This window comes from Corvus cornix, chromosome 12 (genome assembly GCF_000738735.6).
Source record: "Corvus cornix cornix isolate S_Up_H32 chromosome 12, ASM73873v5, whole genome shotgun sequence".
NCBI lineage: Eukaryota > Metazoa > Chordata > Aves > Passeriformes > Corvidae > Corvus > Corvus cornix.
The window spans coordinates 16804419-16818881 of record NC_046342.1 but is presented as its reverse complement, the minus strand read 5'-3'; the positions used below and the strand labels follow the sequence as shown (position 1 = coordinate 16818881).

Here is a 14463-nt window from a genome sequence, read left to right as displayed (position 1 = left end):
GTATCTCTGTAATTTAAAGTATTTTCCTCCCTCCACTCCCCCGAGTATCCTGATGTTCAAGGCTGCCAGAAAGTGCCTGTAATCTTGCCTTTTAAGTCAAAAGTGTAGGAGAAGGACTGGTTTAGGTGTCTCTGGGTGCCCAGTTTGCTGTATGGTGCAGAACTGTGGGTACATCACATTGCTGAGGCTGTTCCATATGCAGATATTATACCTGTTTTGTGAGTAAGTGTCTGTGGAGCTGCTTGAACACAGATTCCTATTACTGCTTGTGGGAGTTGGAATTTTGTACTCTTGTCTTCCAAGCCATGTTCCATCCAGCAAGCCCTTAAAGTCTTGTGAGACCATCACCTTTGCATATTTTGTCTGAAAAGTCTTTGCGCGTAGTTCCGTGTGCCAGAAGCCGCATACTATGTTTTCCTAAAAATTACGTTCGAGTTGCCAAAAAAATTGGTGGGAACTTGCAATTTCCGAGTTACAAGTTCACACGCCAACTGCGAAAGGAGAAAAGCCGACGTGCGAGGTTTTGCAGAACCCTGACTGTCTCCCTTCCGGCTGAGCTCTAATCTGTGCTCCCACCGGTGTCGTGTGTGCCGACAGCCGGAGCAGGCACTGGGGCTGGCGGCTCCCTTCCAGCGTGTGGGCAGCCCGAGTGGCACAGGAAAGCGGGAAGGGAAGGAGAAAAAGGAGACCCAGCTGCAGACTCAGACTTGAGAAGTAATTTCAGCCATGCCTTGGTGTATGGGAAATTGGGTTAGCGTGGTCTTTGGAAAAACGCAGTTTGGGCAATGAGAAAGGAGCGGATCGCCAGCGTAGCAGGTGGTCGTTTACAAAACAATCCGTCTTTTTATGTGTTTAGTAAGTCTTGAAGTAATGGCTGCAAGAGATCCATTTGTTGCTGCCCGTGCTCCCCTCTCAATTATTGAAAATAGCTTTTGCACATCCTGATTTTGTGTACTTAAATATTTTGGGGTTTAACTTTGTTATTTCATTTTTTAAAGTCTTTAGCGGTTGCATGTTCGACACGGCTTTGTTATCCTAGATGTTATGTTATGATCTGGCACACAGAGCATTAATTCCTTTATCAGCTCTATTTCCTTTACAGTTGTTCATTTAATTGAGCTCCTCTGTGTATTTTACAAAACAAGATGCATTCATTATAACTTGCAGACCTCAGATAATATTGTAACATGTTTCAGAAAAATAGCACTTTTGTAGATAGTTGTGGAAGTTGGGTGTTTGGTTTATTTTTCAGATGAGATGGGAGGAAGCAGTAGCAGAATTCTTGCATGCATAATCAGTCAGAACTTTCCAGAAGCTCTTTATTCAAGTTATTTTCTTTTAAAGCTGTGTTTACTCTAAGAATTCGGCTGAGGCAGTTGAAATATGTGGCTGCAGTAGAGAACAAAATACACTGTATGTTTTGTTACTCTCCTTGTTCTGCTTTGACTTGTGCAAACAGTTTTAATCCAAAGGAAGAGATCATACGGTCTGTGACTGTGGTATCGTACAATCCAGTTTAGGGTGCAAATTACCCTCTTATGGCACATCCTGACATTGGATAGTCTTGTCTGGAATAGGCTGTAAATAGAGTGTATCCTTCTCTTTCACAAGCCCTTGGAGCAGGAAGCCACATGCCTTTGCTCTACAGTGTTCAGGAGCCAGCACATCTGTGGGCCCATGCACCTGCATGCAGCTGGAGATGTTCAAATACTGTCTTTTGTGCAGATTTTGAACATTAAACACTCGTTTCTGGTTGTAAACGGCCTCCACATGCTGCTGGGGGTTCAGCACCAGAAAGGCCATTTCCTGGAGCATGGAGCAACCTCTGCTGAGCTTGGCAGTGACAGACCCTCCCAGTCCAGGGCTGAACAGCTGGTTCTGGAGAGGTCATGGGGCCGCAGTGCTGTCTGTTGGGAGGCTTTCTGTTCCATTGGCATCGTGCATGGAAAAGGTATGAGCAGCCACAGGAGTGCTCACTGTCATTGGCCAAGGCAAGCTGGAGAGGCTCATTTGGTGTCCTGCAAATCCTCTCTGCTGTTGCCTTTCCCAGCCATGGCTGATGGTGGATTAGAGGTGGGCATTGCTTTTCAGCCATGGGTGAATGTAGAAGAGGGATTAAGAGCTTGGCTTCCTGCATCCTGACTCAAAAGTAGGCATATGTGGTTTTTTGGAGGAGTTAGGAACAAATTGGTTTTGAGAGAGCTTTTTTAGGGAGTTTTCTCAGGCACAGGATGAAATTTTGAGGTGAAAAAAATTCACGCTTTTTTTCCCTCTTCTTTATTGGGCCAGTGTGGAGAGGACCAACTGTATTTTTGGGTGCTTGGGATCCATGTGTGTGGCTGTTGAGGAACATGTGCTGTATGTACACATCTCCTGCACAAAAATGTGATGGGGTGGGATCCTTGCTCTGGACTGAGACTGGAGCTATTCCTGGGAAAGAAAACATGAAGACAAAACTGGGGATGAAGGCACCTCTTCTGTCCAACTTACTCTGTTCTGGCTGATGTGAACTGGGGTGCTGGGTACTTGGATACTGTGTGTGCGTTTGTGCGTTAGCTTACACACCAGTGTTCACTGACACATCTGGTTTCCCTGATGGGTCGTGCTATCCTTGCTGTAATGTGAGAGCCACAGCCCTTGGACAGGGCAAGGCAAGGAGTCCATCTGTGTTTCCACAAAAGCTTAGCTAAGTGCATTTTTTATATTGTGTTGTGGGCCTGATTCTTGTGGGGGGTTAGATGCTCTTAGTTGTGGATGCTCAGTGTTTTTGCAAGTCACCCTGCTCAGAAGTTGGTGGTTACAGGGGTTATTTTAAGGGGAAAAAGCATTTTCCATTTGCTTCTCCATGAACTGAAACCGTTAAAGAGCCCTTGCTTAGTTTTCCTCACACAAGCACACACTGATGGAAGCATGAGAGGGACTGCAGGTCTTGGAAGGCTTGAAGTGTGTGAAAACAGTGAGTCCTAATGAAAAGGGTTTTGCAATTTAATTGTAGTGGGTGTGCCTTTGTTTGTGCAAAGAAATGAAAGTGCTGGAGGCCGAAGTGCTTTCTTTATCCTCAGAATAGTGAGCAGTACAAACTTCCCTGGCCAGTTCTGCCACAGTGCCCGAGACCTGCAAGTCCCTGCAGAGCTTTGGCTCTCTGCTCACTGGGACCCATCCCATGGACTTTTGAGCCTTCAGCCATCCAGCCTCTCAGGGCTCTCCAGAAATACCATGTGAAGGACCTTTCTTGGGTTCCTGAGCGCCCTTCTCTTAAGGTGTTTGTTCACGTCACAGATTGACTGCATTTGGGAAGACCATTGTGTCCTTTGCAGTGGTTTTGAGAGTCATGACTTCCCCTCAGGATGGATCTGCACATCTCCATGTAGCCAGTGTTCCACTTGTTGAAGGCAAGGGGCTTGTTCCTCCTTCACACTGCCTCGTAAACCCCTCTGGAGTAGTCTGTGAATCCCAGTCTGGTGCCAGGGGGCCAAATGCCCTGCTCCCTTCTGCTCCAGCCTTCTCAGCTACCCTGTGCCCCACAGCAACATGATCCATTTTAAATAGATGCTGTTTGCAGCATCTTGGACTTGCTGTGTGAGGATGGGAAATGTTAACATAAATTCTTTAAATAACATCTAGTAGTGTTGAATGCACAGAATTATAAAACATTTTTATATTCTGAGACTCATTTGCATCTTCACATTAAAAACTGTGGTTTTCTTCTCAGGGAATGGTTGCAAGATCTGATTTGTTTTGAAATCAAAGCTAAATTTGTGTTCTTGCTTTCCTTTTTGCCCTTCATTTGACAAATTTTTCTTGTTCTGTAAATACAGAATTGTAAACAAGGGCTAATCCTTAGCAACAACCTGGAAAGTTAACATTTCTCTCCAGCACCTATTATAATTAATTCAGACACTATGAATATGATGTGATTTACACATAATATTCCTAAGGCCAGGAGGTACTAATATCTTCTTAGAGAACTGAGGAAAAGAACATGCTTTTGTGTGTGCCATATAACATAATTGCACTGCATTTTCTTTCATGAGAAGATGTTTAAAGATGCTTTTTACTTTGCATTTGAAAAATGAAAGGCTTCTGCTTCTGCATTTGGCTGAAATTGTCTTAAATGTGTTTTCCCTCCTGCAGCAGTCAACATTGTCAAAACATTTTGCAAAGTACATTTTAATAATAAAGGTTAGGACCATCATTATATTAATTTAATCCTCTGTGTAGGTAAATTCGTAAGATGCTTCCACTTTGTCATAAAAGTTTTTCACAGTAAACATCATCTGTTTTCCCTGTGTAAAAAAGGAAGGAGATAATATAGTCGACAAAAGGATAAATGCCTTGTGTGAAAATTGTAAAAGTATAGCTTGAACAGCCTTTCTCTCGTGGTCCATCCTTGTATTTTATTTAATTTTCATTTAATTTTGTTTTGTTCTGTTTATATTTGTTCAGGGAGTGTTTTTGTAGTGTTAATCTATGTAAGCCACATGCAGTTGAAAACTGCAACTCCCAAAAGGCTGTGATTAAAACATTATGGATGTGGCAAACCACAAATGCAAAAGGAAGTTTACATTTAGATTTTCTTCATAAAGTATTTTATTCAAGTTTTGTAATACCTTGGTATCGTGGTCAGCATTGCCATAAAAATTCTGTGTTATATGGAATGATACAATCTGTGAAGCATTTCCCATTATGTAGACACCATGTCTTTAAATTATAGCAATTTCTTAAGATTTTAAAGCAAAATGAGCTCTTAGAAGTGTGATTAATAGCAGGGAATGAGGCTAACACTGGGTCATCAGTGGCACTCCATTACAAAAAAGGTTGGACTAATAAAAGCATCCATCTATTTGACCAATAAAGCATTTGAATGATATGCTTATAGTTTTTATCATAGTGTAGTTACTTTGTACTGAATAAACTGTGATTTTACGTGCTGGAAAAGGAGTGTGGAACAGGCAGCACGGCTGAGGTGAGAGCAGTTGTCTCAAGTAGGGAAATATCAGGACTTTTATGTGAAGCTTGATGTTTTCAGAAGCCTTCAGGTTGCAGTGTCTAAATTTTTGAAGCTGCTGTGAAATATCTAAATCCCCTGTGACCCGTGCCTGCCTGCCCACAGTCATTCGGTGAGGCTGGCCCTCGCTGTCCTGCAGGGAGGGGAGAAAGGAGGGTATTGTGTGTAATCATTAATTCAGAGTTAAGTCCCCGGCAGCCCCAGACATCAGAAATACTCTGCTGCAGCACAGGAAATGGGGCAGCACTTCTGTTTTCCTGGTGTGCGGACGCCAACCCTGTCCTCGAGTTGCACCTTTCATCCTGCCTGCTATTATGCTGTCAACCTGATGTATTAAAAAATAGGCAGTTGCCTGAACAATACTGCATTTGGGTTTTATTTAAATACCTGTCTTATTAGCAGGTTGTACTGATTTCATGGTTTTGAACCTTTTTTTTCTTTTTTTTTTTTTTATTACAACAAAAGGCTAAATATTTTCTGAAAAAGAAAACGAAGGTTCTTGGCCAGCTGTGGATGTCCAGGATTGTGCTGTGAAGAAAAGTAACAAATACTCTAAAACTTGTAAAAAAATGATGAGGGGGGAGGCTTCTGGCCATCATGCTGTTTGCACATGAAATGGCAAGGGAGGGGAGATTAGTGCCAGGGCCAGCTGTGACCTTGGATGCTTCATAGATTTGAGACTGGGATGATTTTCCTCAGTGCTTGGCGGTGATGCTGGTGCTCATCAGAAGGTAGGGGTGAACCAGGGAGGGAAAATGGTGCAGCTGGGAGGAAAAAGGACCCGTGGTATAGCCCACAGCTACATCCTCTAACCCCACCTGACTGGTACAACATCTTAAAGGGCTTATTTTACATAGGAGAGGGATGAAGAGACCCATGGAGGTCTCATGCAGGGATTGTGTCAGGGCAGGAATGTAACCCAGAGCCCTGGATTAACCTCTACCGTTAAGACTATCCATCTTCTCTCCCTGTACTTCAGATCTTTCCTGAAATCCATGTTCAGGATAGACAACTTACAGAAACCTCCCTGGAGGAATGTAGCAATAGGAAATTTCTTGAGTGTTACAGGGAGGAGAGATGGGGAAGGAAAGGCTGTCTGGAAGGTGGCAAACCCAGGGGACTTGGGTGTCCTGAGCACCTTGAGGACTAATGTCACAGTTCCTAGGGGCCAGGAGAGGAATGTTGGATGGAGAGCAGTTGGGGGCCAGAGGATTTGGTTGCAAGAAGACATCCAAGGGGCTTCTGGTTTGACAGAGAGGAGCTGGGGAGATCTACAAAGATCAGAGAATGGTGATGGGAGGCAGAGGCAAGGGGGTTGAGGGTGGGAGAGAGAAAGGAGGGGGAGGAGGGCTGAACCATGGCTTCATTGCTGCTGCAGGGCCCTGGCATGGCCATGGGGGTGTGTGTGAATGACACATGTCCATGGTTGTGCTGGGCAGGTTGGACTGTGTCGAAAGCTGTTGTTTTGCTTGTTTGTGTGAGGAGTGAAATGAAAATTTTGCACCCCACCTTTTGCCGTTGTTGTTTTTCTGGGTTTTGATTTTTTTTTTTTTTTAATGCAAATGGATCTTTCACATCAGTGGTTTGGCCGGTAAATCTTGTTTTGTGAAACACTTTCAAGTGTTTTCAACTCCTTTCTTTCCCTTTTATTGGAGCAGATGCACAGCTCTGTATTTTCCCCTGCTGCCTGTTGTCTTGAGGTTGCACAGCAAGACTGCAAAGGCTTTTTTGTTTGTTGTTGTTGAAGGGGAGGAAAAAACCCTCAATCCACAGAAGAGTTAACAGGATTTCACTTGATCTGCTCGTTTATGCAATGAGTAATTCGAGGTTGGTAACAGCAAATTGTTGTTTATAAGCAAACATGGCACTGTGTAAACAAGAAGGCCTGGTCCCCAACTGGTTTGATTTCATGGTGGTCAGCAGCTGATGCATGTAACGTACAACCTTTCTGCTTCTCGAAATGTCAGAAGAATGACTATTTGTTTGTCTTGAGTTCTTCCCAGCTGTTTACTCTGTAATGCATTTGCCTCAACCTTGATTCCCTAAGAGTGGCCCCTTTCTCCTCCCTGCTCTGTTTACATTAGTCCTGCCCCGAGTGTCACCTATGAAATCTGTTGATTATTCCACCTGGTTAATGTTAAATTGCTCTTGCAAGATGATGTGTTTGTTCATAAACACAAATGCTGGGCCCCTTGTTTACTGTACCCATGGCAGCAATCAGTTATTAAACAAATATTGCTTTGTTTGCGGGTGTGAGCAGCAGTTTATCCTGCAAGGTCTGGAAAAAAACCTTTAAATGCTGGGATTTTGATAAAGGAGAAAAAGGGGAGCTTGTCCCTGGAATGTGGCTGAAACTCACTTTGGTTTGCTTTGCTTATCTTTAACTTGGGTGAAGGGGCTAGAAAGATTAGCAAGTTGTTTGGTTTTTCCAAGAGATTTCCTTAGTGTAATGATATCTATCCAGTTGTTTGCTTTTTTCAGAAGGGAGAGAGCACTCCTGCAAGACGACTAGCACAGCGGTAGACGGCTGATGGCTAGAAAATCCTGCATGGAGCAAACAAGGAGGTAGAAGGTCTAGGACAAAGGTATAGGGCTATGAACCAGGTAATCACCCCAAAAGTATGGCCTTGTGTTCTATGTCAGCATTTGGTCGGGGGCTTTTCGGTTTCCCTCTTTTCTCATGTTGGATTTTAATTGATGCATGTGCCATCGATGGAGTTGGAAAAGGCAAAGCTTTCAGTTTTACTTCTGAGGAGATCTGAGGAAAATCTGTTTTAGAAGCAGAGCCGTTTGAATCGAGAGAAAATACCAAATTTAAAAACGCGCTTTGTTGCTCCTCCCCCTGTGAGCGAAATGACGGAGCTGCTTTTCTTCTTTTTATAACTGGAAAACTGCATTTACATCTGCTAATTTCTCTGTGCTGCCTGTTTGTTCTTTGGTTTCTGGGAGTACTAATTAGAGAGAGCCATCCTGGTAGTTGTTGCTTTCGGGTTGTTTTGAAAATGAGCAAGAAAAACTCACTCACACCATCTTTGTTTTTCAAAATTATTGTTTGTTGTTGTTTCTGAGTGGAGCTTGGATTTCAAATGCCAGGGAGGACCTGTTAGCACTAACAGTAAATGGTTGGGGCTTTTCACACAAAGGGAGTAAACCCTCTTTGAGTGACCTTGAGAAAGAAATGTTAACTCTTTTTGTATGAAGGTGCTGTCTATTCCTGTATGTGTGAATTCATTTGTTAAAATGTGAAGGTGTTGTCTGTTCCTTTATATGTGAATTCATTTATTAGAATATCTTGGATACACGTTCATAGGAAGGATAAAATTAAATAATTGTCCTTTTCATCCATTGGAAAAGAAAGCAACAAAATATGAATAAAAATGTGATCCTCACAGTATTCTCTAGTTTGCATCAGTGATCCAAACACAGTGCTCGTCTGGGCTGCTGGAGCAGTGTCAGGGCTGGAGGGGAGCGGGAGGTACCTGAAGTGTGTAAGTGGACAAGCTGGTCATTAATTGACTCATGTTACTGCCATGAATCAAACCTTTGCTGCCTTGAATGAAGTGAAAATAGTGAAGTGAAAATGGCATTGTGCAGAATTGTTAGAGTAGCACCTGGCTTTGAGGTGGTTTTTGACTTCTGGAGGCTGCTAGAGAGTTTAGATATGCTTTAATGGAGATGTGCATGGAGAGTGGGAGTCTAATTCATCTACAGCCAGCACTTGGTATGAGGTTTCGTGTTATCTTGTTGTACCAGTGCTGCTGCTGTCTGGCACAAACGGACTGTATTTACTAAATGCAACTTTGGTCTTTTATTTGGTTGAACAGTCACCTGTTTTTCTGTGAGGCGGACTGCAAGAGTTTGTGTTGCAAGCTCAGAGCAGTGTGCATGCAAACAAATAGGTCCTGGCTGTGAGAACAGCTCTGCAGTTTCTGTTCCTGTTCTGCACGGAACGGCAGGGAGCCCCACACTGCTGTGATGCCTGCGCTGGGATGAGCAGGTGGGTACCTCCCCAGGGACACCGACCACGGGGCCAGCACTGAGGGAGCTCTGCACCTCACCAGGCTGCACTTGTGACCTTCCTTCTGGGAGAGTCACTGCCATGGTGCTCATGTCCATGTGGTAGGAGTCGTATGGTGCAGTGAACTATGGCTTTTGGTTTTGCTTGGGGTTTTTTTTGGCCATTCGCCGTTCCTTTCCTTCCAAATAAACGATGATCCTGGTGATGGTAAGGATGATTTCTGTCAAGCTCACGGCTGAAAGACAGCTCTCCCCAAGAGAGAGGAAGGAACCTTACTCTGCCGATGATGGTGTGTAAATGATTACATCATACTTGCCAGTCACTTGGAAGTGGCCCAGCTCTAGAGCTTTTATGCATCTATGGCATGAGCTTCGTGCTGAATATGGATTTAATAGCTGTCAAGCTGAGAGTCATAGATTGAGATAGAGCTGGCTTTGCAAAGGGGGTTTGTTTATCCAAGGTGAGACTGGGAGTAACTTCTGTGTGCATGTGTAAAATGAAGGGAGAATGCAAAAGTTTGAATTGTCCATTGTGTGTCTAATGCTTTGGGTCTTACCTCATGGAAGGGAGTGAGACCTGTTGTCTTCACAGCTTGGTATGTTTTAGTGCAGTAATTTTTCATGGGGTCCAACTCCAGCTCTTTTGAACAGAGCATATGGCAACCTTTTAATGTCTGTTTCAATTAATTCTTCTTGGATTTGCTTGATCTCTGTTCTTACTGTTTGTGGTCAGCAACACTCTCATCAGAAGAGACTTCCTTAGGGGTAACTGCACCGACTGGTTCTCTGAGAACTTAAACTGTTTGACCATGATTTCACAGTAAGTCTGTGTGGCACAAGTGGGATTAGGCTCCTGATTTCCCTTCCCTTCTCACCACAGCAGTCTTAAATTTCAGCTCCTGCAGAGCATCATTCAGCTTTTCACTGAGCTGCCTCCAAATGATTTCAGGTTGCTGCGGCCCTGATGATAACACACTGCTGCTGGAAAAAGGAACCCAGGTAGTGTGAGCCACGCACCCCAGCAGTGAAAGAGATTGTGCCATTGCATATGGTTAAATAAATAAAAGACTGTGGCTGTCTGCTTCTAGAGAGGAGTAGGTGAAGCTGCCATTCAGGAGACTTGAGGGTGGCAAGTGGACATAAACATAGGTGGTAACAAGCCAGGCTGGTCACCGTCATGACCCCCAGGGGGGAGGAAAGGCGACCCGTGTCCTTCTCCTGTTGGGCATGGTGTTGTACTCCACCACTTTTGGAAAGCACAGGCTTTTCATTCACTGAGTTTAGTTACAGCTTCACATTTTCCTACTCCTTGCTTTTACTTCTGTCCCCTTTCCATGGTTCTGCATCATCAAGTAGCTCTGCTCCAGTGTCAGGAAGGCAGGGAAGGGGGGCAGCCCTGTGTAAATCAGGTGCCACAGCCATGGCCTGGCCCGCAGGGATGCTCCAGGAGCAGTGTAATTTGTTTCCCTTCCCGGGGAGGCCAGCACATCACCTCTGCCATGTGCTCAAACTCCACTGGCCCACGGCTTGGGATGAGTCCGGCCAAGGTGAGAGCGTCAGGAGGCAGAGCCAAGGATGCGCTGCGCGTAATCGCATTTCTTCTGGACCCTTTATTTCCTAAGCACTAAATGAAATTTCAGATTTTAGATACGTCTAGACATATACAGTGCACGATAAAGTTGATAATACATTAATCATTTTTAACAACAGGTAATATGCATAATTTATGGTGTTACAGTGCTATCTTTTTTGATATTTATGATGGATAATGCTCAGTTTTTGCCCTCATATTACTGCTTTAAATTATACCACAAGAAAATTAATGAGAAAGTAGATTTATGGCTTTCATTTGTTTGTCAATTCGGAAATTAATTGGGTGTTAATTTTAGCCGTCCCTCATCAGACCAGGTCTTTAGTATGTGTGCATTACTTTGCATTCATTGAAGCCTACCTCCCATTTACTGTGGGTCACTAGCTTTGCATACATTAAAATAGCCCTCAGGCTCATTCTCTTGATTACTTTTTGAACTGCCATGCATTAGAAAATTTACGCCTTTCTGTTATAATTATGAAAATTCTCTATTGGAAGATGGTGCTTGCATAACAGCAAGTGTACAGTCTTGCTCGGTGATGTGAGATCATATAGCAAATCCCAATACGTTTTTGTTCTAATCCTAGAAAATAGCACTCTCGACAATCTTTGTTGTGCGAGTTTCATCCTTTGAAATTTCAAGGATCCATTTTAATACACTGAATTACCTCTTTAAGCTGAGGAAATATCAAAGGATTTCACCTCGTCGCTGTCTCTTTGTTTCCTCTTTCCACACATCCCGTGCATGTTCCTTCCCTTGCCTTGCTCCAGGTTTGCCTCCCCTCCTCCAAACCCCGCTGTCAGACGTGACTCAGCATCACTTTTTAGGACAGCGAAGCCTGATTTGCTCTGTTTGCTACTATTTTGGTTGATTCCTAAAGATGATCCTTAATTGCACTTTGAATCCCCTTCTCCTTTCTCCTACTCCTGCACAATTCAGCAACCACCAGTAGTGTGTAGGCGAGTGGCCTTCAAAGGGGTAAGCATGAAGTTTTATCCAAAAAGTCCCCTAATGTACTGACAGTTGATCTATAGTTAGTTAGTACATAATTATACCTAAAATACACCCTGTCAGCAGGATAAATGACGGCTACTGAAAACTCTAAAAGCATGACGGGTGTTCACCCATCTGCAATGACGAGAGCGGAGGGGTTTGTAAGTTGAGAAAGGCTGGTGAGTTCAGCATGATCTGATTTAGTTAAATCATGCCATATGTTGGGATAGCTCTCTCTAATAGTCGTGCTAACCACAAACACAGGCAAAGAGAAGTCATCTGGTCCACCTGGCTAGTTTGGACTCCCCTCCCCAGCGTTATTTCTGCACTTAGCATGGTGGCAGTCCTTGAGCTGCTCATGTGAAGCTGGCTGATTCACAGTTAATTGTGACATGGTGTAATTTAGTAAATGAGCAGCTGAACATCTGTACGCCTTCCCCCACGGCACATCAAGCCTTACCTTACACAAGGCTTTTAATTTCCACTAGTGAATCCCTTTTCTTTTACTGAACTCATGGATGGCAGGATGATGCTGCTGGCTGCCTTGCCAGCCTAGGCATGGGGTGTCAGCTGGGGGAGATGGGTGTTCTGGCATCTGCTGGGGGACATCGAAACATGTTCCTGGAAAAATTCACTACTGGTGGTGGGATGTGGAGCCTGAGGTGCTTCCCCTGGCAGGGCACTTGCTCTAAAGATACCGGGACTAAAAGAGACAACCTGTGAGTGGGGCAGGGGTCTCCTGGGAAAGCTGTTGGGGTCCTCATTGTGGATCACAGGAGTGCCTGTCTGGTGCTGCAGGGTGTTTGTCCCTGTGCTGTGGGGAAGCAGCAGCTTTGCTCCTGCTCTCTGTGTTCCCTTGCTGGTCGCACTCCAGAGCTCGTTTCATTTTCAAGAGGTAAAATCCTGTCTTCGTGGTGTTAACGTTGTTGTGGAATGCTTCCAAGCAGTTGTTAGGGTTTTTTGTTGTGGGCTTTTTTTAAAAATAATTAGGCAGAGAAGTGCCCTAAAGATATTCCTGAGCCTGTTTTGGGGAGCTGCTTTTCACAAATAAGTAGAACTTTTATTTATAAACTGTGCACGTATGGATGGAATGCCTGCTGAAGAATTTCGGGCTAGATCATGTGATTTGATCGCTCACTAAAACTGATGTTAGCATTGACTCTTCTGCCTATAAAAGTAGAAATACATTTTATAAATCTGTGTTTTGTTTAATTTACGTGTCCTTTCATGGCTGGGCCAAGTTCTTTAAGGGCATTTATTCTGCTTCATATAAATAATTGATCAGCCAAGTTAATTTACTTCTGCCTGACTTGGTCAACCTTAATTAACTGCCCTGGAATAAAGACTGAACTTTTTGTTAGCTCAAAATCTTTCACAAATGTGGCAAAGAAGGGTTGTATTATGACAACATTTTTGCTCTAGCACTGATCCCAGGGGATAGAAATGCCTAATGATCTTTATGGGCATGTATGTATTTGTAAACACCTCCAAGTGCTAACATCTGAAATAAAATCATCAGCCTCGAAGAAACTTTGAAACACTCAGGCTACTTTGTGAATCTGTAGTCCACATCGTGTCTGGAAGCATATTTAAACAGGAATTTTAAGGCCAGAAGACCCCAAGGATGTTTTTTTAAAGGTGATGATATACTTAAAGATATAGATTGGTGCTTATTGAGGAATCTTAAAAAGGCCTCACCAGATGCCTCTGTGTATGGTGAGGCATCTGAATATCAGTCCCTTAGTCTTTCAGACTTGGAGTGGGTCCTTATTCTGACAGGTGCTTCAGTCAGTAAATCCTCCCTCATGCTGACATTAAACAATGCTGCTTAGTCTTCAGAAACTATACTGGTAGCAGAATTGCAGCAGTGGCACACTTCAGCGCCCACCTCCTGCCTACTAATCTCCATGCTTAACCTTGCTCATCTTAATAGGCCAGTGGAGCTGAGCTGTGTATCGGCAGCATCTGGTCTTGGCAGTGTTACGGACTTTATGGACTTACTTTTAATGCATTAGCAAAGAACCTTTTCAAAATTAGGATGCCTTTAGGTTCTATTTTTTTACCTTTAGGTTCTATTTTTTCACCTCAAAACACTGATGCTGGAGTCATCAGAGAGATTATTTTGATTCAGGCAAAGTTCACATGTGACCTATGTTTTCTCAATTTTGACCACATCCTTAAGAAATTGGCTGTGCCCTGCTTCTCTCCAAGTGATCTGGAGGATGGTTAGCCGTTGTCCTCCTGTTGACAGAGTGCCTTCTTTTGATTTCGCTTCACTGAAACTTTGCTCCATTACCTTGAACAGAGCATACTCACCAAAGAGATGGGCCCAGCTGTAGGGCTTTGTATTTGACTGTGCATCAAAGCTAGAAAAAGTTCTGTGCAGGTTAAAACAGGAATCTGAAGAAACTGATCACTGTTCTGAAATTTTTAAACCAAGCTGATATTAAGTCAGAACAGTTCTTTTATTATGTGTCCCTTGATTTCAGGATGAAGTTTCTCAAGCTGTTATTGGTACTGCAGCCTACCTTGGGTCCCTTCATAGGGGAAAAACATCTTGTGTCACCTTTAATAATTCAGAGTCATTCTGTATCCCTCATAACATGAAATACCATAGAATTTTTATAGATATAGGAAAAAGAAAGATACTTAGACTGATAATAACCCACATATTTAAGCTTTAAAAATGCATTTTTCTTTGCAGAATTGATAAGAGAATCATTCTGCTTTCTAGAACACATGAGGTGGACAGGCTCTTCTACCATTAAATTTCTTAAGTCGGAACCAGCTCTCCTACATGTCATGGAAGCAGTTGTGGAGTGTTATTATTTCTTATAATAAATCATTATGCAT

At 43.4% G+C, this 14463-nt stretch overlaps 1 protein-coding gene across 13 annotated transcripts in view; it reads left to right on the top strand.

Moving 5' to 3' along the window:
• FOXP1 (forkhead box P1) overlaps positions 1–14463 on the top strand; it is a 383611-nt gene that overhangs the window by 200709 nt on the left and 168439 nt on the right. Inside the window, exon 1 of one of the 13 annotated variants that reach the window (XM_019280348.3) lies at positions 7352–7612. The exons of 11 other annotated variants lie outside the window; for them this stretch is intronic. The gene's annotated coding sequence lies outside the window, so the exon portion shown is untranslated. Of the gene's footprint in view, positions 1–7351; positions 7613–7651; positions 9006–14463 lie in introns of those variants that run through there. One more of the 13 variants, XM_019280347.3, reaches the window with a different exon arrangement.